This window comes from Ailuropoda melanoleuca, chromosome 4 (assembly GCF_002007445.2).
Source record: "Ailuropoda melanoleuca isolate Jingjing chromosome 4, ASM200744v2, whole genome shotgun sequence".
Taxonomy (NCBI): Eukaryota; Metazoa; Chordata; class Mammalia; order Carnivora; family Ursidae; genus Ailuropoda; species Ailuropoda melanoleuca.
Genome location: NC_048221.1, coordinates 58836515 through 58850204, shown reverse-complemented (window position 1 = coordinate 58850204; position 13690 = coordinate 58836515).

The window sequence follows — 13690 nt, the reverse complement described above, 5'->3', positions numbered from 1 at the left end:
CTGGTTTGTGAGATTATCTCTTTAATGTATATAGATCTTGTAAAAAGTATATCTCACTTGACTTTCCAACTTGGAATTTTGGAATTAATGGTTCTAATACTCTCTAAGTACAATTTTTACCCTATCAGTCTGATAATTAAAATATATCTATAATCATTTTCCTTACAACAATGTCCCATCTGCTCCATTTTATCCTTGAAATATATTAATGAAATGTATTAGACTGAGACAGTCCTCTGGACTGGAGATTTAGCCTAAGTAAATAACTTCAAAAAAGGAATCAATGTTGAAAGTGTTTCTGGCAACATAATTTGTAATAGAAAAAAATCCCTGGAAACATGTTGTATCTATCTAAGTGTAATGGAGTATAAAGTTTGATGGTTTACTTGAGGAAGTGTTATGCAAACATTCACATAATCAATTCAACAGCTGCCTACATGCGTGGAAAAAGTTATATGAAATCGTGTTAAGTAAAAAACCCTACAGTATTGTGTGTTTACCGTGGATCCAGTTCCATAGAAATTGCTATGTTAAGAGAGGAGGCACGGGTCTCCATTTCTTGGCATGATAAGTGCCTGCCAACAACAGCGGCACAGGCACTCGGCCGTGTTTCGGGGAGCCTGGCACTCGGAGACCCACCCTGGTGGGGAAGGCTCAGAGCTGAGACACAAATCTAATTACGTATGTGGGAACTTGGATTTATAAAGAAAGACTTAGTGAGAATTAAGTTAAGTTTAGTTTGGCTCAGTTACACATCTTTATGTGTCTAAAACCGTGTACTCTGAAAGAGAGGGTCAGAGCTTTGGAATAATGCAGAAAAACAAAGATGCTCAGTTAGGTCAAGAGCTCCCTAGAACTTGCGAGTGCTTCTTGGGCGCTCTGGGGCAGTGGTGCTTGGAACAGGACGGACTATGTTAAACCCCGTGCAGGGAACAGCCATTGGCTTCTGGTCCTCAGAGACCCAGGTGGTGCTGCCAAGAGTAATCTGTGATCGAGAGGAGGACAGAATGGCATGGTTAACAGCTGCAGGGTGCAGCCCCAAGAAGGCTGGCATTTCCAGTCTTTGGTATAACTTTCCCACTTCATTAAAGAGAGGGAGCAGTGGCCACTAGCCAACATCCTGAGTAAAACCCAAATAACCTTTACATGGCTGTACTGAAGATGGTGAGTGTGGAGAAGGCAAGCCAACTTTACCCGTCCCCTCAGGGTGTGCTCCCCCCTTTGGGCACCATCAGTTTGAATGTGGATCATCTATGACCTCCTGTCACATGTGAAGAGCAGGGTTCATTACTAGTGTGTGTGTGTGAATGTAAATGGTTGTGTAATTGTTCCTCTTCCTGCTTTAGTCGACACTAATAAGGACCACACGAGCTGTTAATCACATTAAAGAAATTCTTAACACATAGTCGATTCGGTGGGAGATCGGTTCTTCATAATTGGGTCTGAGGCCACACAGAACTTGTGAGGGGTTACATTTTAAATGCTCCCACTAACATCAAGAAGGAGTTTTGGTAATTTTCTTAAACCAGTCCTGAAGTGTTCCCTGAATAAAAGGCCTACAGGCACCTTTAATGTGAACTCTAGATGTAATGCAGTCTTTGTGGTTTTTGAGGTACGGCAGTTTTTAAGTACTCTCTTTTATCTGTATTAGACACTCAGCTTTGAATTGCAGATGAATTGTGAGATATTTGCTTTGTTCTGAGATATCACCATCACTTCACATTAGTTTTCTCTGCTGCTCAGGTAGATTGCTTTCAAAGCCAATCCAAGAACCAGCTCTTAATTTCACTGATCTTTTTTAGTCTTTTTAGTCTCTATTTCACTTATTTCTCCTCTGGTCTTGTTCTTTCCTTCCTTCCACTAACTGTGGGCTTTGCTCTTCTTTTTCTAGTTTCTTGAACTGTAAGTTAGGTTCCTTATTTGAGACTTTCTTGTTTCTTGAGGCAGGCATTTACTGCTACGAATTTCCCTTTTGGATCTGATTTTGCTGCATCCCATTGATTTATGTTCCCTTTCTGTTCTCATTTGTCTCGAGCTGTTTTTTAATCCCCCTTTGGATTTATTCTTCGACTCACTGGTTATTCAGTAGCGTGTTGTTTAATCTCCACATATTTGTGATTTTTCCAGTTTTCTTTGTGTAATTAATTCCTAGTTTTATACCATTGTGGTCAGAAAAGATGCTTGATATGATTTCAGTGCTCTTAAATTTATTAAAAGTTCTTTTGTGGCCTTACATGATCTATCTCAAAAATGTTACATATGCACTTGAGGATAATATGTGTTCTGTTACTTTTGGGTGTAAAGTTCTATATATATCTGTTAAATCCATATGGTCTTTTTCATTTAAGGCTAATGTGTCCTTATTGATTTTCTGCCTGGATGATTCATTCATTGATATAGGTGGGTTTTTAAGGTCCCCAATTATACTGCTGTCTGTTTCTTCCTTTATGTCTGTTAATATTTGTTTTATGTACTTAGGTGCTCCTTTTTTTGGGGGCATAGATATTTACAAATGTTATATCCTCTTGTTAGATCGATCACTTCTTTGTCTCTTAATACAGTCTTTGGTGTTTTTTTTTAAGATCTTATTTATTTATTAGAGAGAGCGAGAGCACGAGTAAGGGAAGGGACAGGGGGAGAGAGAGAATCTCAAACAGACTCCCTGCTGAGCACAAACCACCATGTGAGTCTCAATCCCAGGACCTTGGGATTAAGACCTGAACCAAAGTCAGACACTTAACACACTGAGCCACCCAGGTGCCCCCAGTACAGTCTTTGTTTTAACATCTATTTTGTCTGATAGAAATATAGCTACCCCAGCTTTCTTTTGGTTTCCATTTGCATGGAGTATCTTTCTTCAATCCTTCACTTCCAGTTCATTTGTGTCCGTACATCCAAAGTGTGTCTCCTGTAGGCAGTATTAGATGGGTTTGTTTTTTAAATCAACTCAGCCATCTGTGTCTTTTGATTGGAGAATTGGTCTATTTACATTTATATTTAAAGGAATTATTGATAGGTATGTGCTTATTGCCATTTTGTTAATTGTTTTTCTAGCTGTTTTTGTAGTTCCCCTCTGTTCCTTTCTTATTCTCTTACTCTCTTCCTTTGTGATTTCATGACTTTCTTTAGTGGTATCTTTTGTGTATTTAGATTTTTGCTTCGTGATTACCATGAGGCTTACATATGACAACTTATATCTGTAACAGGTTATTTTAGGTTGATAACAGCTTAAATTTGATTCCATTCTAAAGCTAAACATTTTTGGCCTCCCTTCCCTCATTTTATGTATTTGATGTGACATTTTACATCTTTTTATCTTGTATATCTCTTAACTAATTATTGTAATCATAGTTATCTTTACTACTTTGTCTTTGAATCTTCATCCTAGCTTTATTTTTTAAAATATTTATTATTTATTATTTTTTAATATTTATAAATAAATATTTATAAATAAATATTTATTTATTTATTTATTTTTTAGAGAGAGAGTGCGAGGCGGGAGGAGGGAGAGAGAGTGTCTCAAGCCCAACGTGGGGCTCAATCTCACAATCCTGAGACCATGACCTGAGCTGAAATCAAGAGTCTGAGCTCTCAACTGACTGAGCCACTCAGGAGCCCCCATCCTAGCTTCATAAGTAATTAAGTCACTACCTTTACTATGTATTTACTTTTCTTGTGAGACTTATTCATTCATATGTGTTCTTGCTAATAATTAGCACCCTTCTTTCAGCCTGAAGAAGTCCCTTCAACATTTCTTATAAGACCAGTTTAGTGGCGACGAACTTCTTTAGCTTTTGCTTGTCTGGAAAACTCTTTATCTCTCCAATTCTGAATGATAACTTGGCTGGGTAGAGTACTCTTGGTTGGAAGTTTTCTCTTTCAGCACTTTGAATATATCATGCCACTCTTTCTGGCCTGCAAAGTTTCTGCTGAAAAATCTGCCATAGTCTTATGCGGTTCTCCTGTATGTAACAAGTTGTTTTTACTCTTGTTGACTCTTTTGATATTCTCTCCTTGTCCTTAACTTTGACATTTTAATTATAATGTATCTTGATGTGAGTCTGTTTGAGTTCCTCTTATTTGGAACTCTCTGGGATTCTTGGATCTGGATGTGCATTTCTTTCCCCAGGTTAGGGAGGTTTTAAGCCATTATTTTTTCAAATAAGATGTATGCCCCCTTTTCTCTGTCTTCTCCTGCTAGAACCCCTATAATATGAATGTTCATCTGTTTGATGTTACCCTGTAAGTGCCTTAAACTATTTTCACATTTTTTCATATTTTTTTCTTCTTGCTGCTCTGATAGGGTGAGTTCCACTGCCTTGCCTTATAGTTGACTGATCCTTTCTTCTGCCTCATCTAAGCTGCTGTTGAACCCTCCATTGTATTTTTCAGTTTAATTATTGTATTCTTCAGCTCTATGACTTCTATTTCATAATTCTTATAGTTTCCATCTCTTTGTTGAATTCTCACTATGTTCATCCATTCTTCTTCCCAGTCTGGTGAAAATATTTATGACCTTTACTTTGAACTCTTTATCAGGCAAGTTATCTTCATTTCATTGTTTTTTTTTCCTGTAGTTTTATCTAGTTCTTTCAGTTGGAACATATCCCTCTGTTTTTTTAAAGAATTTATTTATTTATTTGACAGAGATAGAGACAGCCAGCGAGAGAGGGAACACAAGCAGGGGGAGTGGGAGAGGAAGAAGCAGGCTCCTAGAGGAGGAGCCTGATGAGGGGCTTAATCCCAGAATGCTGGGATCACGCCCTGAGCCAAAGGCAGACACTTAACAACCGTGCCACCCAGGCGCCCCTCTGTGTTGGTTTCTATACAGTAGATGAAACCACAACCTCCTCTGATCTCAAAGGAACGGCCTCCTGTAAGAGATGAAATTTGTCATTCAACACTACTCCAGGTCTGGTCATCCCTCAAACTTTTGTGCTTGTCCAAGCAAACTGTTATATTTTTAACAGCTCCTAGTAGATGAGGATGTGCCAAGACCTGTCAGTATCCCAAAGGGGAGAATCTCAGGACCTAGATTCAGGCTTACTGGAAACCAGATACCCAGGTAGAAGCTCTTTAAAGTATGCTAATACATACAGTCCTGAGGGGCCACAAGCATAAGCCCCCCTGGCCTCCAGAGCCAAGCATCAAGAGGCATCTTTTAGGTAGAGCTGCAAAAATTGGAGCAGCAGACATACATAAAGACTCCCTTCTGGAAGATACTGGTGCTTTGGAGTATGGCAAAGGGAAAGCGTGAAGATGATGCCTGCCAGTTCCGCGCCTGGAGTGTGTTACAGCAGGCTCCTATGTGTGTGTGTTAACTGAGATGTCTGCCCCTCAAGCTGAGGTTCTAGTATAACCAGATGAGCCTCCTTCTACTTTAAGTCTGGACACAACTGGGTGCCTCAGAGAGGCCCTGGAGTGGGTGAGTCTGAGAGCATGGACCCCCTTTTTTTTTAATGATATGTTAGTCACCACACAGTAGTACATTATTAGTTTTTGATGTAGTGTTCCATGATTCATTGTTTGTGTATAACACCCAGTGCTCCATGCACTCCCTCCTTAATACCCTTCACCGGGCTAGCTCATCTTCCCCCCACAAAACCCTCAGTTTATTTCCCTGAGTCCATAGTCTCTCATGGTTCATTTCCCCCTCTGTTTGAGTGCATGGAACCTTTAAGATCTGTTTCTCAGATCACTACCATCTTGTGGGTCTCAGGATGTGAGCTCCATTGGCTTTCAGAATTAGATGTTTTGGGGGCTTGTCTCTCAAGCGCATGTCTTACAAGTTGGAGTGACTGATGTGAGATTTGAATCCTTCATGCGTCAGGGAGAAGCTCTGGGTTTTGAGTACACTCCCAGTTGTGGGCTGCTGTGCCAGGGTCTGGTTTATGGTGAGATTGTATCCCAGGCTCCCCTATCTGCTTTGATGTGGTTTTCTTCTCATTGCCCAATGTGGAGTCACCACTAAGCCACTTTAGGTATTTTGAGAGGAAATTATTCCATATGTACCTTTAGACCCAGTGTGTCTGTGGGAGGACGGGAATTCAGGATCTTCTACGTCACTATCTGGAATCCTCCAGATGAACCTAAGAGCTGGTTCTTTGAAAAGATAAACAAAGGTAACAAACCTTTAGCTACACTCACCAAGAAAAAAAGAGAGAGCACTCAAATAAATATAATCAGAAATGAAAGAGATATTACAACTGATACCATAGAAATACAAAGACTCCTAAGAGACTATTATGAACAATTATATGCCAACAAGCTGGACAACCTAGAAGTGGAAAAATTCCTAGCAACATATAGCCTACCAAAAATGAATCATAATGAAATAGAAAATCTGAACTAGAAAGATTGATCAGTAGTCAAAAACTGCTCAACAAGCAAAATTCAGGACTAGATGGCTTCACTGGTAAATTCTAGAATGCATTAAAAAAATATTAAGGGGCTCCTGGGTGGCACAGCGGTTAAGCGTCTGCCTTCGGCTCAGGGCGTGATCCCGGCGTTCTGGGAGCCTGCTTCTTCCTCTCCCACTCCCCCTGCTTGTGTTCCCTCTCTCGCTGGCTGTCTCTATCTCTGTCAAGTAAATAAAAAATAAAATCTTTAAAAAAAATATTAACACTACTTCTTTTCAAACTCTTCAAAAAAATACAAGAGGGGAAACTCTTCCAAACACATTTAATGAGGCCAGCATTAGGCCAACCCTAATACTAACAGCAGACAAGGATACTACAAACAAAATTATAGGGCAATATCCCTAATGAACATAGATGAAAAAATCTCCAACAAAATATTAGCAAACTGAATTTCAACAATACATTAAAAGGATCTTACACCATGATCAAGTGGGATTTATTCCAGGGATGTAAGGATGATTCAACATCTGCATATCAGTCAATGTAATACACCACATAGACAATTAAGGATAAAAATCATATGATCATCTCAATAGATACAGAAAAAACAGTTGACAAAATTCAACATACATTTGTGATAAAAACTCTCAACAAAGTGGGTATCGGCAGGAACGTACCTTAACAGAATAAAGGCCATATATGACAGGCCACGGCTAACCTCATACTCAATAGTGGAAAGCTGAAATTTTTTCCTCTAAAATCAGAAACAAGACAAAGATGTTCATTCTCACTATTTTTATAGCCAGAGAAATTTGATAAAAAATATAAATAAAAGTCATCCAAACTGGAAAAGAAACAAAACTGTCACTATTTGCAGATGACATGATACTCTGTGTAGAAAACCCTGAAGACTGCATTAAAAAACTGTTAGAACTAATAAACAAATTCACAAAGTGTAGGATACAAGTTGTAGGATACAAAAACCAATACACAAAAATCTATTGCATTCCTTTACACTAATAATGAAGTAGCAGATAGAGAAATTAAGAAAACAATCTCTTTTACAATTACACCAAAAAGAATAAAATACTTAGGAATCATTTTTTAAAGTTTTTATTTAAATTCCAGTTAGTTAACATACAGTGTAGTGTTAGTTTCAGGTGTACAGTATAGTGATTCAACATTTCCATACATCACCCAGTGCTCACCACAAGCACACTCCTTAATCCTCATCATCTATTTAACCCATCTCCCCACCCACCTCCCCTCTGGTAACCATCAGTTTGTTCTCTATAGTCCAGAGTCTGTTTCTTGGTTTGCTTCTCTCTCTCTTCCTCTTCCTCTTTGGTCTTTTGTTTTCTTTCTTAAGTTCCTCATATGAGTGAAATCATATGGTATTTGTCTTTCTCTAACTGACTCATTTTGCTTAACATAGTAGCTCCATCTATATTGTTCAAATGGCAAGATTTCATTCCTTTTTTATGGCTGAGTAATATTCTATTGTGTATATATACCACATCTTCCTTACCTATTCATCAGCTGATGGACATTTGGATTCTTTCCTTTATTTGGCTATTGTAGATAACGCTGCTATAAACATTAGGGTGCAGGTATCCCTTCAAATTAGCATTCATATTTTTTGGGAAATACCTAGTAGTACAGTTGCTGGGTCATATGGTATTTCTATTTTTAACCTTTTGAGGAATCTTCATACTGTTTTCCAGAGTGGCTGTACCAGTTTGCATTCCCACCAACAGTGTAAGAGGGTTCCTCTTTCTCCACATCTTTGCCAACACCTGTTGTTTCTTGTGTTGTTGATTTTAGCCATTATGATAGGTGTGAGGTGGTATCTCATTGTAGTTTTGATTTGAATTTCTCTGATAACAGTGATGTTGAGCATCTTTTCATATGTCTGTTGGCCATCTGGATGTGTTCTTTGGGAAAATGTCTATTCATGCCCATTTGTTTTATTGGATTATATTTTTCTGGGTGTTGAGTTTGATAAGTCTTTATAGATTTTGGATACTAACGCTTTGTCAGATATGTCATTTGCAAATATATTCTTCCATTCCAAAGACTGCCTTTTAGTTTTGTTGATTGTTTCCTTCACTGTGCAGAAACTTTTTATTTTGATGTAGTCCTAATAGTTTATGTTTAGTTTTGTTTCCCTTCCCTCAGGAGACATATCTAGAAAGAAGTTGCTAGAGCCAATGTCAAATGAGTTACTGCCTGTGTTCTCTAGGATTTTAATGTCTTCCTATCTCACATTTAAGTCTTTCATCCATTTTGATTTTATTATTGTTTACAGTGTAAGAAAGTGGTCCAGTTTCATTCTTCCACATGTTGCTGTCCAGTTTTCCCAGCACCGTTTGTTGAAGAGACTATCTTTTTTTCCACTGGAAATTCTTTCCTGCTTTGTTGGAGATCAATTGACCATGTAGTTGTGGGTTCATTTCTGGGTTTTCTGTTCTGTTCTATTGATATGTGTCTATCTTTGTGCCAAAACCATACTGTTTTGGTTACTATAGCTTTGTAATATAACTTGAAGTCCAGAATTGTGATGCCTCACCTTTCCTTATCTTTATTTTTTCAAAAGGTTTATTTATTTATTTTAGGGAGAAGGAGAGAGAATGATGGGGGGGGAGAGGGAGATGGAGAGAGAATCTCAAGCAGACTCCATGCTGAGCAAGGAGCCCAACATGGGGCTCAATCCAACGACCCCAAGATCACGACCTCAGCCGAAGCTTAGAGTCAGACACTCAACTGACTATGCCACCCAGGTTCCTTCCAGCTTTACTTTACTTTTTCAACATTGCTTTGTCTGTTTGTGGTCTTTTGTGGTTTCATACAAATTTTAGAACTGTTTGTTCTATCTCTGTGAAAAATGCTGATGGTATTTTGATAGGGATTGCATTAAATGTGTAGATTGCTTTGGGTAGTATAGATATTTTAACAATATTTGTTCTTCCAATGCATGAGCATGGAATGTTTTTCCATTTCTTTTTGTTATCATCAATTGTTTTCATAAGCATTCTATAGTTTTCAGAGTACAGATCTTTTACCTCTTTAGTTATTCCTAGGTCTCTTATAGTTTTTGGTGCAACTGTAAATGGGATTGGTTCCTTGGTTTCTCTTTCTGTTGCTTCATTAGTGGTGTATAGAAATGCAACAGATTTCTGTATGTTGCTCTTGCATCCTACAACTTTAAAAATTTTTTTATTTATTTAAGTAATCTCTACACCCAATGTGGGGCTCAAACTCATGACCCCAGGATCAAGAGTCACACGCTCTTCCAACTGAGCCAGCCAGGCACCCCTGTATCTTGGGACTTTACTGATTTTGTGTATCAGTTCTAGCAGCTTTTTGGTGGCTTCTTTCACATTTTCTATATGAAGTATCATGTCACTTGCAAATAGTGAAGTTTACTTCTTCCTTGCTGATTTGGATGCCTTTTATTTCTTTTTTGTAGTCTAATTGCTGAGGCTAGAACTTCCAGTACTACGTAAAATAACAGTGGTGAGAGTTGACATCCCTGTCTGTAGTGGAAAAGCTCTCAGTTTTTCCCCATTAGGATGATATAAGCTGTGGAGTTTTCATATATTTAATATAGGTTGAATACCTAGGAAAAAATTTAACAAAAGAAATGAAAGACTTGTGTATTGAAAAACACAAGACATTAATGAAAGAAATTGAAGAATACAAATGAATGTAAAGAAATTCTGTACTCAGAGATTAGAAGAATTAATATTATTATAATGTCCATACTACCTGAAGCAATCTACAGATCCAATGCAATCCCTATCAGTATTACAATGGTATTTTTAAGAGAAATAGAACTTTGTATGGAACCACAAAAGACCTTGAATACCCAAAGCATTGTACAAGTGTACTGCATGATCTCGCTTTTTATGTGGAATCTAAAAAAAACCCAAACCCAACAAGCTCATCGACACGGAGAACAGATTGGTGGTTCCAAGAGTTGAGGGTGGGAGTGGTGGTGGGAGGAATGGGTGAATGAACTGTTTTTGTCTCTTTGGGTTTTTAGTTTAAATAAATTGGAGGAAAATTTTTTAAAAATCCAGCCTCTGAATTAGAAGAGGTTGTTCCTGCCTCTTCCTGTCACATGCTAGTAGTCCAGGTAGAGCAGTTCCAGGGCCTAGAGGCATAGACCTCCTCCAGGTGCAGGGTCATTGGTGTTTGTTCTTGGGGGTCCCTTCAGGTCATCACCACAGGCAGCAGAAATAGTGTGCCAGCATTTTCTCTGGTTACACTGACTGCCTCTTCTCCCCTGCACTGGTGTTTTTTCTTGTTCTAATCATTTCTTAATCATGGTCATCTCGCCTATCTGAATTCCATTTGGAAAATTCTTTGGAGTGAGTTGACTAGTTTCCATACCCTTCAAGATTAAATAATAATGTAATGATAGCTAACGCTTACTGATCATTTTTATGTGCCAGATGGAGTACTTTATTACATGACTCTCACAGTTCTAAAAACAACGTAATACTATTATTCCTATTTACAGATGAGGAAACTGAAGCATAGAGAAAGACTTGAAACTGCCTTTAAAAGAGTCCCACACAGGTGATTATGAGCGAACAGGACCATTTTCGCTCAGTGAAGTCATTACTCTGTACAAGTGATGCTGGTCAGCATTAAGAAAACAAGGAAGAACAGAACATGAATAGCCTGTTTCGTTGGAATCACTCTGTAACTTTAGTGTGAGTAACAAGCCAGGCTCAGGGTTACTCTCAGAAAAGTGGTTTTAAGCCTTCTCTCCATTTTCACCCTCTGGTTATCTCTCTTCCAGTTTTTAAAAAATGAAATACCTACAAAACTTGAACTTCTCATGAGGTCTCTTGGTACCAGAATGTGTAGCTGATCAGGACCCCTCTGACCCTCAAAAATGTCTTTTTAATGCAAATAATGTCTGTGCTGTTTCCAGATTTACCTACTCCAAAGGGATAAAGAAAGGGGGGGTAATCAGAAGGGGGAACGAAGCATGAGAGACTATGGACTCTGGGAAACAAACTGAGGGCTTCGGAGGGGAGGGGGGTGGGGGAATGGGATAGGCTGGTGATGGGTAGTAAGGAGGGCACGTATTGCATGGTGCACTGGGTGTTATACGCAACTGATGAATCATCGAACTTTACATCAGAAACCAGGGATGTACTGTATGGTGATTAACGTAATATAATAAAAATATTATTATAAAAAAAAGAATTCCAACAATAGGAAGTACCAAGATTTTAGCTTTTTACTACAAAATGCAAGATGTCTTTGAAGGGCCCCAAATGCATTGAATGGAGCAGCAAAATCCAGCTTAGGTGTTGGTTCCACACAAAGCCAACAACTCATTTAAGCTTCTAAAAGCCATTGTTGGGGCGCCTGGGTGGCTCAGTCGTTAAGCGTCTGCCTTCAGCTCAGGGCGCGATCCCGGCGTTCTGGGATTGAGCCCCACATCAGGCTCCTCTGCTGGAAGCCTGCTTCTTCCTCTCCCACGCCCCCTGCTTGTGTTCCCTCTCTCGCGCTGGCTGTCTCTATCTCTGTCAAATGAATAAATAAAATCTTAAAAAAAAAAAAAAGCCATTGCTTCCAAAGTGAACGATTCACTAGAAATGTTTGGGGAAGGGGCGCCTGGGTGGCACAGCGGTTAAGCGTCTGCCTTCGGCTCAGGGCGCGATCCTGGCATTATGGGATCGAGCCCCACATCAGGCTCCTCTGCTAGGAGCCTGCTTCTTCCTCTCCCACTCCCCCTGCTTGTGTTCCCTCTCTCGCTGGCTGTCTCTATCTCTGTCAAATAAATAAATAAATAAATCTTTAAAAAAAAAAAAAGGAATGTTTGGGGAAGGAAAGTGTAAGCAGAGCCTGGAATAAAGAGAGACCCTCTCATCTAAACTGGGCTCTCGGGAGACTCTGCCACATTCCCCTGGACCATTGAGGCTGGAGGTGGAGGAGAGAAGAGCACGTGTGCCCGTCAGAGTTGGGGTCAGGTGGTCCACCAAAGTCCTTGCTGCTGAGCACCTGCAGCCCAGCTGTCCATCCTCTCTTCATAGTTCCCAGCAGGAAGGTGGCCACTGCTTCATTCATATGTATTCACACAACAAAACAGCCCCCGCTGGAAAGTCTGCTTTGACAGAGCACTTCCTCTGAGGATGTTACATTGCCGTAGTCCACAGTCACATACTATTGTGGTTACCATTTCCCCTCTAACCCCTGCAACTTGTAAATATGTGACCTTCATGGCAAAAGGACTTTGCAGAGGTGATTCAGGATCTTGAGATGGAGATGATTCTGGATTACCTGGCTGGGCCCCATGTGATCACAAGGGGAAAGAGAGGGAAGCAGGAGGGTGTCAGGGAAGGACATATGGCAAGGGAAGCAGAGGTTGGAGAGACAGGATTGCTGGCCTGGAAGATGGAGGGAACCAGGAGCCAACGAATACAGACAGATGCTAGAAGTTAGAACAGGCAAGGAAACAGATTTTCTTCTACAGTCTCCACAAGGAACACCAATTCATTCGAACTTTGACTTTAGATCTTCTGACCTCCAGAACCGTAAGACCACACATTTTGTTGCTTTAAACCACTCAGTTTGTGGTGGTTCGTTACCGCAGCCATAGGAAACAAACATACCTGTGGACATGTGCATTGTCTGTCCTAATATTTTACCTTTTGTGAGTTGACTTTGTTCTTCATAGAGTTAGAGTGGGGTCTGTTTCCCTACCCTTGACTCTGGGTTGCCCATATAACTTGCCTTGGCCAAAAGAATGAGCTAGAAGTGATGATGTGCCAGTTGTGGGTGTAGGCTTGACGAAACTTTGCTCACCATTGCTCTTCTGTCATGGCCATGACAGAGGCATGCCTAGCCTAGATGACGGTCTGAGGCCAAGGATGGGGGACAGTGGAACAGAGCAACCCCAGGGAGAGTATCCCAACAGACAGAGGCCCCAGCTCAGCCATATCCAACTGAGCCCCACTTCGGTCTGCTGAGATCCTTACCTCTGAACTGTAAAAATAATTGTTGCTTTAAGCCACTGAATTTGGGGCATTTTGGGATTACACAGCAGTAGCTAAGTGATACAGTGACGGCAACTTGGAAAGCAATGCTCCAGGTGTTTTTTTACACAATCTCAGTGCAATGTTTGCTTCTATTGAGCGCGTGGCCCAGGCCATAAAAATGTAGGCAATTCATTTAGGCTGGTCACAATCCTGCAGTCTCATCATACACAGGCAGTAACCAGGAACAGAGTAATCAAAGGCTTCTCTCCACTCACCCGCCTCCTCCCTCCCTCCACTCCCAGAAAGAACTCACATTGTAGCAGTCTTTTT